The sequence below is a fragment of the Tenrec ecaudatus genome, chromosome 14, assembly GCF_050624435.1.
Source record: "Tenrec ecaudatus isolate mTenEca1 chromosome 14, mTenEca1.hap1, whole genome shotgun sequence".
Classification (NCBI taxonomy): Eukaryota; Metazoa; Chordata; class Mammalia; order Afrosoricida; family Tenrecidae; genus Tenrec; species Tenrec ecaudatus.
In genome coordinates, this window is record NC_134543.1 from 18421525 (window position 1) to 18433769 (window position 12245).

Genomic DNA, 12245 nt, shown 5'->3' on the forward strand with positions numbered 1-12245 from the left:
AGCTAGGAGGCAAAGGGCATTTATAGAGGTCTAAATAAAGGCATGTATATATGCAAATATATTTATATGTGAGGATAGGATCCAGTAGAACTAACCTATAGGGTTCCCAAGACCTTTCTAGAAGTAGATAGCTGTATCTTTCTTTCTCAGAGTAAATGATGGACTGGACATAATAGCTTTCCAGGTAGCAGCCTAGTGTTTATTTAATCACTGTGCCACCTGGGCCCCCAATATACTATAAGTATTCAATTGCAAATTAATTTGCAATTATATTTTATTAAACTGTTAAAATGCTGTGTTTCCTACTTAGTGTCACTTTAAGAAATAGCCACGGTTCTGTGAGGATACATGAAAGGTAATTATAAAAGAACATCCTTTATTTTTACCCCTGGTGTGAAATTGTAAATCTACTGCCAAGCTACCTATGTGGTGCAGTGAAGCGCTTATAGAGACACACAGCCAGGCCAACTGGGTTTCCATCAACGTCCTCAGTGCTGCAGAGCGTCTGCCACACTCCACTCATCGAATTCAATTTTGAAACCTAAATCAATAAATTTCTCTGTGATTATTATCAACCTCTCCCAGAAATCCACAAAGGACAAACCCCCGGAATGGTAAAGTAGTCCTAGTCTCCAGTGCCTCCCGGATCAGGTCTACTTCTGCTGGGTGCAAAAAGGTGGCCTCTTAAAATAAGGGAAGATGTCAGTGATGGTACTGGATCCACGGGCTGTGGAAGAGCAACACATGTGGGCTGGAATTCTCCAGAAGTCAGAGAATATTCATGCAAGAACTGGTGAGAAAAACTAAATGAAATCAGTAAAGGAGAAAATCCAACACAAGCTCCATTTTCTTTTACCACTGACTACAATGTACTTTCCGCTTGCTGCGTGCTAGTGGAATTTTGTTCTAAAGAGCCTCTTTTGAAATCCTTTCTGATAAATATCTAAGTACTAATCCAAACTCCTGACCCCTAAATGAGATGTAAGACTCTAGAACAAATGTAGCTCCTAAGTTAAAAAGCAAGACCTACAGGTGAACCTGTGAGATAGATATTGGACTGCTACCTGTATGATCAGTGGTTCAAAACCATCAGCTTCTCTGAAGGATAAAAATGAGGCCATTTGTTCCTGTGATGTCCACATGACATCAGTGGGTTTTGGGTTGAATGAAATAGCACATTTATATACATGTTTTCAATGTCCTTGACTTGATTTTGATTCAGATCAAACCCATATGTGTCTGACCAGAATTGTGGTCCATAGAGTTGTCGATGGGTGATATTTTGGAAGTAGATTGCCAGGCCTTTCTTCCTAAACACCTCTGCCTGCACTCAAACTGCCATGGTAGTTAGTAGTTGAGCATGCTCAAAGCTTCGATGACCCAATGACTTCCAAACACGAATCAAGTAGTTTCTTTTTCCGCCAGGCACCAAAATTGCATAACAGTAATTTTTATCTTCCACGAATTCAAAAAAATAAAATATGGCAAGCAATAAATTATGAGACTTTAAAAATCTGTTCACTATGCACACACCTTCACTTTCAAGTTTGCTACAGAAGGACTGTGTTCACTCTGGAGCTGCATGACTGCCTTTACGTACCTTGCCACGATGCAGCTGTGAGTGTTTAGCAATCATCTACTTCTCTCTGTCCAGCCATGGAAGAGTAATAATTTAAGGCCAACCAAGTCACTGAAATGGAGTCCTTTTCCAGATGAAAATTTCAAAAGTCAAAGTTCTATTTTCTGGGCTGTGCAACTTCAGTGCATTCTCAATGAGCAAAAAAAGGACTGCAATGGTCAAGGAGATGTTATTAACGTGATTGCTCTTTTGTGAACACACACACAGACCCCTGGACGTATACACAAATATTTGCATAGATATGTACTCCCAGAATTCAATTCTGAAGATTCTTCTTACCTGGATCCTCAGAGTCAGCACAAAGGTGAGGTAAGTGAGTTCCTTGAAGGCTTACAAAATTTAAGTGGGAATCATATAACTCATCGATCAAAATAAAGGATCAGTGACATTGCACTGAGCCATAAGAGATTCTGGGGCAAAAAGAAAAAAAAATCAGGGTAGCTGTCTTTAAGCAATTAATATGCATATTGTCATTTGCAAAACTGAATGTTCTTTATCATAAGCTTTCCACATTTGTTTTTAACTTATTGCATTAAATACCATTTCCTTGATTACTGAGTGCTTTATTTTGAGTGCCCCTTGAAATGTTATTCTGGAGTGTAGTGCCTCATTGCGCCTCTTCTCCTCCCCCGAGTGTGGGCCTTGCCTGGTTGGTTCTCTTTAATCCATATCGCACAAGAAATAGTCAAGGATTCTAAGATTCACAGATTGCATGCTATGATTTCAGTTTCTCGTTCAACAACACGAATGTTCAGCCACAGAACAACACTCTAAAAGTAGAGTCATATGACATTTTCGAAGAGCAACAGATACATGAAGGAGAAAAAGCACATTCTTTAAAATAGTCTAGTATTGAAATCTAAGACTTTAGAAGGATCTCAAACACCGATCATTCATCGGAATGTGGTGGCTTGCATGTTGCTGCGCTGCTGGAAGCTACGACACTGGTGTATGCACTCTCAGCAGGCTCATCCACGGTGGACAGATTGCAGCCAAGCTTCCAGAATCAACAGCCTAGAAAGGAGGACTTGGCAGCCTCCATCTGCAAATAGGACCAATGTAAACCTTGTGAACAGCCACGGAACATGGTCCAACATAGTGGCAGAAGTTGTCCCTCCGGTTGGAAGGCACTCAAAATATTTAAAAAAAAAAAAAAAAAGCTGGTAGAGAGTCCATGGAGGGAGTAAAGATTTCAGGACCTTTGCTGATGTGGCACAAATCTAGAAGAGAAACAGCCGCAGATGCTCACTGCATATTGGAATGTGGAATAGACAAGCTCGAAATCGAAGGGAATTAGAAGAGATGCAGCTAGACGGCTTCATAGAAGTAAGGATGGTACGACTTCAACTCCTATACTTCGGGCAAGTTACTAGGAGGGACCCGTGGAGAAGAAGCTGATGCTTGGTGGAGGGCTAGTGAAAGGCGAAAAATATCCAGTAGCCACCCAAGGGTACAGCAAGGAGCATCCACAGAGCAACCCATGTGAGAATGGGGCAAGACGAGGCAATGTTGCGTTCTGTCGCACATAGGGTTCACTAGGAGTCAGCATTGACTTGCCTGCACCTCACAACCAGAAACCCGGGGACCAGGAAATACGACAGGGATTTCAAAAGGTTGTTTGAGAAATATTGAAAAATTTCCACGAATGTTTTGAAACCCTCTTTTCTATCTCTATTCCAAACACGAGTCTCATTTATATCAAGAACACACTAGGCACCTGCAGTGATGGACATTGACCTTCTTGCTAACACGTTCACTCCAACTGTAAACTAGTAACAATCTGACACCAAGTAACATTTGGGTCTTTCTTCTTGATGGCTCACACACTGTCTGCCTCAGATCCATTGAACTATTATTTAACAGGACTTATCTGGACCACTCTCTACCTTAGCTCTTTACAATTTGAAGGCAGATGAAAACTGCCATCCTCTTGGGGAAAGTGCCTTTCTTTGTAAACATTTATCCTAAGGAGATAGTTATTACTTTCTTATTAAATATTATTTGGGGGCCTGGCACCCTTTTGAAATAAGAATGAAAATCCTGGCTATCATCATGGTCATCAGTCCATGGACACATGGTTTCCTTCGAGTTGAAAACATGCTGACCTTTGCAACCCCGACTGGTTATCAGACTCTCCCTGTGGAGTTTGAAAGACATCAGTATCTGTGAAAACATGTCAGGGATTTTGAAGCTCTTTTGGAAAGTACAATCACTGGTATACTGTCAAAAAGACATTTGGGGGGAAATGGGTTGAATCTCTTTCGTGCAATGCTTGTGGAGAGGAAAATTTTAGTAAATATAGTACAGCCTCAAAGAAGTAAGGTATAGGTCTTCTAGAAGTTGAGGAATCCTGGTGAATTTTCTGTGTTGAAACGCAGGAAAAACACTGATTTTCTTGCAAAATGTTGTAACAAAGGAGAATCATAATACATAATGTTTTACATCAAAAGCTTTGTGTCTATCCTCTCTCTAGGAGACACACAAAAACTCCATGGTGAAGAGAAGCAACACATCACATCAGTATGCTTACTCATGAATGTGACCTGTACAAGGTGCCGAATATAGATTACAGGTACTCTCATGCCAATGATATGAACTTAATTGAGTAAGAGCTACCATAATCACAATTTTAATCTACATGAAATATGCTATGATTATTTTATTGGTTTAATAAAATATTATTCATTAAAAATAGAGGAATAAGAAAAAGCACGTCAAATTAACCAGGTTTAAATGATAAACCTGGTTTATTAGCATATTGATTTGATGAAGGGAAATGATAGCTTTATAATTACTGTTTTAGAATAAACATTCACTGACTTAATGAAATTTTATTGTACCTGATTAACTGTTGATTTCATCCACAAAAGCCGACATGTGCAGTACAGGGGAAAGAGCGTGTGGTCTTGCTGGTTGCTTATTTGGGCAGAATCAGAAGCACTTTTAAATCTGGCTATTTTTAAACTATTTCCCATTTAAAAGCATATAATAACTACAAGGCATATCTTTAGGTTTCCTGTGCCCGTAGTAAATGTAGAATAGTTTCATTGAGCCTTGGAGCTGAACTGCATGTTGTTAATTGCGAGTGGTTTCCGTTTAGAATCTACTTTACTGATAAACCAGTCACCTCAAGGATGCACTGATTAAAATCTTACTTCTCATCAAAACATCAGTGATTCTCACCCATCAGTCTCTCCATGAAAGAAAAGATTGGACCATTTGGTCCCATCAAGATTTTATCCTAGAACACCCTGTGACTCAGGTCTACTGTCTTGCGTAGCATGGCTGTGAATGAGAATCAACTGAAGAGCATATATTCATCAGCAATCGCTGAGTGCTGGCACTGTGTTAGCAAGCCTCTAGTCAAAGATGAATGAGGCATGCAACATATTCTCATAGGCCTTTCATCAAAGTCTCAACGAGATGACAGTCGTGTACTAGGACTAAGTTATTGCAGAGCCAGGGTGGCTGCAGACTTCAGTTTACATTCAGAGTCATAAGATGATCGGCCACAGCCTACTCATCGTGCCAGGTTACAATAATGCAATGGTTACTTAGCCACTGAATTAGCCATTGGTGGCCAGAACAGAAGATCACGAATACTTCAACACTCTGTGTGACTATCCTGTGGTAGCTTTCTTTGGTTTGCGCTCTTATGGGTAAGTATAATTAATTTCCATTAAGGAAAAGTATCTGGATTGTAGGAAAAGGAGTCTTGTCATAATGGTTTCTCAATTTGCATTGATTTAATAAACCCCACTGTAACCCTTGTCAAATAGTGTCAGGAGTTATATGCATAGATATTAAGGTAAACGGCATATATTTATAGGCTTGAAACGGAATTTTTTGCAAAAATCTCTCTTGCAGCTTGCTAAATTCTGTTAAGCAAATTACTGCTGAGTTGGGCCCTTGGAGTCAAAATCTGATTACATTGTAAACTCAAGTTATCCTTGGCCATTCCCCTTGAGCTAGAAAGACACAGGTTGTCGGCTCCATGTATAACATTATCACGAAAGGGAGCTGGAAAGAGACATCAATGTGAGAAATGATCACAGAACCCCTCCATGCTATAGTTGTCCAGCATGTCATGTTGGATTCATTTAGACAGAAACTGCATTCACAGAATGCCCACCAGACAAGCTCCCACAGGCTGCGTGGCCATCTGTACTATTAAAGAGTATCCATTATGGGTGCCTGGGGGCGAATCTTTTAGAATTCATTACAAAGTGTTCATGATGCATTATCTAACGTGGAATCATTGGCTTTAATTTTCCTAAAAATGAATAAAAAGTCAACCAGGAGGCTTATTAAATCTGCACGGAACAACTGCATAAACACACACACACGCACACACACACACATTTGATAAACCAAAAACAAACCCAGTCATTGATAAGCTACAAGGCAAAGGAGAGCTGCTCTATCAGGTTTCTGTGACTAAATATTTGCAGGAGCCCACCCTTTACCCCTGGAGTGACCAGTGGATGGAGACTACTACTTAGCCTAGTGTAACCCTCAGACTTTTTCATTGCTTGTAATCTATCTCTATTAATAATGTTTGACTCAACGATGGTCACGGAAACGGTATGGATAATATAATGTCCCACTGATGCCCTTTGCTCCTTTACTTATAATGCAAAAAGGAATATCTCAAAGTGCACAAGCATGTAACTCCTAAAAAGGAATAATGCGTTCTCGTTTTTCTTAGGTGTGGAATTGAGATGTAGGTGAAATTACATGGAAAGCTAGAAACGTGGTCTGTAAACCCTGTGCTGCGAGAGATCTCTCTCATTGAAGGAGAAGATAAACAACACCTTGGGGGTATTTACATCACTCGATTAAATTTAAAACACCTCTTCCATACGCCTTCAGATGAGCTCCTGCTGCAGTACGTTTTTATTTCATAATGGAGAGTTTTAAAAGGTTTGCGTTGTTATCATTGTCGTGAAGTGCTGTTCTGACTCAGTGACTCTATGGGATCCGGGACGAAGCACCGCCTGATCTTGCTCCATCCTCACGACTGTTGCTCTGCTTGAGCTCCTACTTGCAGCCTCTGGTGTGAATCGTGGGTTTTTACTGCCCCTCTACTTTATCAAGTCCTTTTCCAGGGGCTGGCCTCTCCTGACTTGCTCATAGTCCCTGAGAATAAGAAGTCTCACCCCCTCGCTTCTAAGGAACAGTTTTGTTGTACTTCTTCCAAGGCAGAGTTGCTTGTCCTTTTGCCCATCTGGGGAATTTTCATTATTCTTCACCAGCACCCTAATTGACATTTTTCACTTCTCTGGACTTCTGTATCCAATGTTCAACTTTCCCAAGTTTTTTTTATGTGTTATAACCTCTTTCTAGTTGTGGGGATGACGTGGTAGTATGGCCAATGCTTGGAATCAGGTAAATGCAGAAGCACAAAGACATGCTTTCAAGGACTTTCAGAATGATTGGTCTGTGTTTATTGTCCCTTGCATGCTGCTTCTCTCAGAAAGCACAATGATGAAAACATAATTTCTGTCTCAAATGAACGACAAATAAGTTTCCAAAATGTTATCAGAAGAAAATGGCGTAACTCTTATGCAAGTTACATTTGTAATTGCTACCCTTTATCAATCATAAAAGCTTTGATTTAGAACTGATCCCCAAGGTCACTTTGTCATTGCGTCTGTCTGCCACACCAAGAAGTTATCATATATACCCTTCAAGACTTCTCAGAGAATTCACATGCAATGTGCTTTGAGTTTAATTGAACTAAATATCTTTGACAAAAGAGTAAACAACCCATTTGAGTACAATTTTGGCAGGTCCTTCAACGTTTTGATTTTTCTAAATGTTGGATTTTATCTTACTTTATTTTTTTGAGGCGGACCTTTGTTGTGTCTCTGGTCACTTGATGGAAGCATTCTTCTTTCCCAACACTGAAGAATGGCCACTCCCACTGTTACCTGCAGTCTCCAGGTAAGCGTAGGCCAAGGTGCTCCTCATGCCCATTTCAGAGACTACAATAGGCTTCCTGTCTCCTCCTTCTGAAAAGATGGAAATCTGACAGGAGCTACACCTCCCTATTCAAGGACCTCCAATATTTGGAGCATGAAAACAAAAATTATAATGACAAACAAAACATAACAAAAAATCAGCAACTAAAACAAGGGGCCGGGTTTCATCTCCAGATGCTACCCAGAGCAGGCAGTTTCCCTCAGCTATGGCTGTTGACTTGTAGGGTTCCTGGAATGTAATGTATTGTTAAAATTTTGCTTTATTGCTTTGGCTACTTTAAAATCCACTCCAGTATGCTTCAGTAAACCTGTACTATTGACCTACATTTCCTGCAAACATGGAATTACCTCATCAAATTTCTCAGTTATTCTGTTCTTTGTGCCCAACTTTATTTCCAGGACTTTTATTTATCCATATACACAAAGCCAATTTTTTAATACTAAATTCCATCTATCACCTAATCCCTGCTTCCTACAACTGTGACTTAGAATGCTTGAATACTACTCCTCATCAAACTGTGATTGCCCTTTTGTGGATTGTGTGCTCATATTGAACTTGAAGTTTCAGAAAACACCACAAGATTTATTATCATTATGATTTTTATCAACAGATAATGACTCTGGGTTTTGTTACATTATCTGCAATGCCATTTTTGATTTCTTAATTTTCAAATTAATTTGATATTTTAATTTGATCCACATTACATTTGGTCTAATGAATTACCACCATGAACGTGGCACCTATGGGTTATGTTGTTAGATGCAAGGACAGCAGTTTGAAATGATCAGCTGCTCTTTGGGCGACAAACAAGTTTTTCTGCTCCTATAAAGAGATACAGTCTCGGAAATGGACATCAACTCTATGGAGGTGAGTGTGGTGGCTGTTGTCTTCTTGATTAGGTGCCATTGAGTCATCTGTGACTCATAGCGACCTTATGCATAAGGGAAGGAAATATTGCTCAGTCCTGCACCATCCGCACGTGCTCTTTTTGGACGAGTCCATACTTCACCACACAGAATGTCATTCACTAGGGACTGGTTTCTTCTGATCACGTGTCCCAAGTTTGTAACACACGTTCCACCAGCTTCCCTTTGAAGGATCGTTATGGTTGTACTTCAAGGTATATTGTTATTCTTCTGGAAGTCCATGGCACTTTTCCAAATTCTTTGCCAATTCAATAATTCAAATTAATCAATTACTCTCCAGGCTTCCATATTCATTGCCTACCTTTCCCATGCATCTGAGACACATGAAAGTACCAGGGATAGTATGGCATACCCTAGTACTTAAAGACATTCTTGCCTTTAACACTTTAAATAGATCTTGTGTAACCGATCTGCCCAGTGCAATCTACCCAGACCTTTGATTTCTTCACAGCAGTTTCTGTGGGGCTGATGGCTGTGGAGTTAGAATGCATGAAGGAGGAATGGCGTAGAAAGCACAGAATACTGCCCAGCCTTCTCGAGAGGGCCTGAAAAGCGGCAAACCGTCTCTCCATTACTGGTGAGATCCAATAGCCCCAAGATAAATCAACTCTGTAAGCTGCTGCAAGTTCTAAGAACAAGGAAGTAAGGGCGGTAACCATTGATTGGCGGATGCACCCTATATAAACTGTGTAAAGACAACAGTAACATAGCTCTGCCCATCAGAGCCTGGTCTCTGGAATCTCTATGCGCACGGTAGGTTGGTGGGTAGGTCGGTGACTCTGTCTCCCTCACTCGCCTGCAGGCCGACCTGTTCCCACAAGCTTCCATGCGCATTCATTTTGGATTCATGTAAAATGAAATCCTTAACAACTTTAACCTTCTCTGCGCCAGTCTTGATGTTGTTTATTGGCTCTTGTGAAGATTTTGGTTTTCTTTCCTTTCACTGGTCATCTACAGTGGAGGCTCTAGTCTTTGATGCTCACCAGTAAATGTTTCTAGTCCTCTGCAAAAGGAAGGCAGTATGATCTGCACATTGTAAGTTTTTGATTAACTTGCTCCCGTCTTTGTTCATACAGTCATACTTCTGTTCAGCATACAGGTTGAATAAGTGTGCTGAAAGGATACAAGGTGACACAGTGCACTGTTTTTACAGCCACACATTGTGTCCTTGTTCTCCTCGGATGGAAAAACTGCCTCTTGGTCTATGTCCTCCACATGAGCACAATGAAGTGTTCTGGGATTCTCGCTCTCGTCAATGGGATCCATGGCTTTTTATGAAGCACAGAGTGGAGTGTCTTTGCATAGTCAGTCAAACAAGAGTAAACACCTTGCTGATCATTCCTGTTTTCAGCTGACATTGACAAGATCAATCTGACATCAGCAAAGATATCTCTTGCAATGTGCTGCTAATTTCACTTTTGCATTCTCTTCAGAAAAATGTTGCTTCTATGAAATATTAATTATTGCTTGAGCTTGTAATAATTTCAAATAACCAAAACCCAATTGATTACTAAGTGTGTGATGCTTTCTGCTGGGTCATCTTTCTTTGGAATAGGCTCAGTGAGTATCAGTCTTCCAACTTCTTGGCCTAGACTGGTGAGTGCATCCGGGCTCCATCAGCCAGTTGAAGCATTCCAATTACTGTTCAATCAGTTCCTGCAGCCTTCTTTGTTTCTAATGCCTTCACTGTAGCAAGAACCTCTATTTTCAGTACCACATCTCTTGATCCTATGCTAGGTCTTGAAATGACTGAAGATTATTCTTGTTGGGCTAGGTTCTCCATAGGTCTACATCTAGATATTTATCTTTGGCAGATGGGATGGTAGTATGTAGAAATATAGCCAGGATACTGCTCAGGGGTATCACTATGCGTCAGACCAAACTCAATGGTACCTAACAACGATATCACGATATCTATCTATCTATCTATCTATCTATCTATCTATCTATCTATCTATCTATCATCTATCTACAGAGAGATTTGTATCAAGAAAATGGCCCAAACAATTGTAGAAAAGGCTACGTCAAGCCTGGTTCAAGTCTGTGAGTTAGATGGTAACCTGTAGGCTTTTGGCTTGTGGAGCTTTAAAAGCTGATAAGCCAAGAATTTGGAAGACCCGATTAAGAAGCAGGAAGATGAGCTATGAAGTGGGAAGAAGAAACAGGAAGAGCACCGGCTGGTGGAATCCAAGTTCAAAAAGTCAAGGTTGTGTCTGCAGAGTCCAATGAATCCAGGTTGACAGGTCAAATGGCAGGGCAGGTGGTAGACTGCAGATGAATTCCAGAGTTGGCAGGTTAAGCCCAAAGATACAGAGATCAGTAATCCAAACGGGGGAGGGAGAGTGGGGAAGGAGGGGGAAAATGAGGAGCTGATACCAAGGATTCAAGTGGAAAGCAAATGTTTTGAGAATGATGAGGTAAACAAATGTACAAAAGTGCTTGACAAATTGGATGTATGTATGGATTGTGATAAGAGTTGTACTAGCTACCAATACAATGATTTTTTAAAATTTTAAAAAGAGAAAGTCTAGACCAAAAAGAGTCAAGCTATCTTCCCCACAGCATCAATGCCACACTCCAGAAATTCCCTTCCAACTGCCTGAGAATTATGACCTGAGTAAAAGAATTATAGTCCATCGGAGTCTTTCCACGGATGCTTGGCTACTCACAGAACTTACCATTCTGGTGCTGATTGCATTATGTGAAGTCACACCCTGAAGGATCGCTGCCAGACTACTGAGAACCTGATCCAGCCAAATTTACACACACACACAAAAAAAACTACTGCACCAATCTTTTTTTAAAATGCTCTCAATCATTCAATATCTTGACCATGGAATTCTTCATTATGAAAATTGGATCCTTAAATTTTTCTTCAGTTCTTTCACCTAAAGATATGTTGAATGTGTTCTCTCTTTTTGGCTTCCTCACTCCAGATCTTTGCACATTTCAGTATGATATTCTACTTTGTCTTCTTGAGATGTCTTTTGAAAATTTCTGTTCACCTTTTTTACTCAATCATTACTCTTATTCAATTTAGCAACTCTACATTCACGTGCAAGTTTCAGATAATCTTCTCAAATTCCCTTTCAAATTTCTTTCTTTTCTAACTTTTTAATGACCCTTTGCTTACCTCATGTATGATTGTTCATGATGCCACCCCACAACTCATCTCTCCTTTGATCATAACTATTCAACGTGTCACATCTTTTATTGATATGTTCTTGAAATTTGGATGAGATATACTCAAATTTGTATTCATGGACCCATTATAACTTTCTAACTTTCAACCTCAACTTGCATATGAACAATTGAACCACATTTGGCTCCTGGCCTTGTTTTGGTTTATGATAGTAAACTTTGAAATTATATTTTCCTGAAAATCCATTTAATTTGATTCATATGTATTATTCCATCTGGTGATGTTCATGTATGTAATTGTTGAGGGGGAAAAAAGGAAGTTTTCAATAAAGAAGTTTTTAGTTTTGCAAAATTCTGTCATACAAGGGGATATGAAAACAACAACAACAACAATTCTGGAATTGTACTGGACCAGAGTTTTCTTGGTACGTATTTTTCCAGCTGGGTGAGAAGCAACTTGCTCTGAGTTAGTGCACCCAGTGGCATTGCTTGGGAAGGTTCTCTCTGGTCACATGGAGTTTTTTTGGGGGAGAGCAGTTTTGCTCAAACCTCAA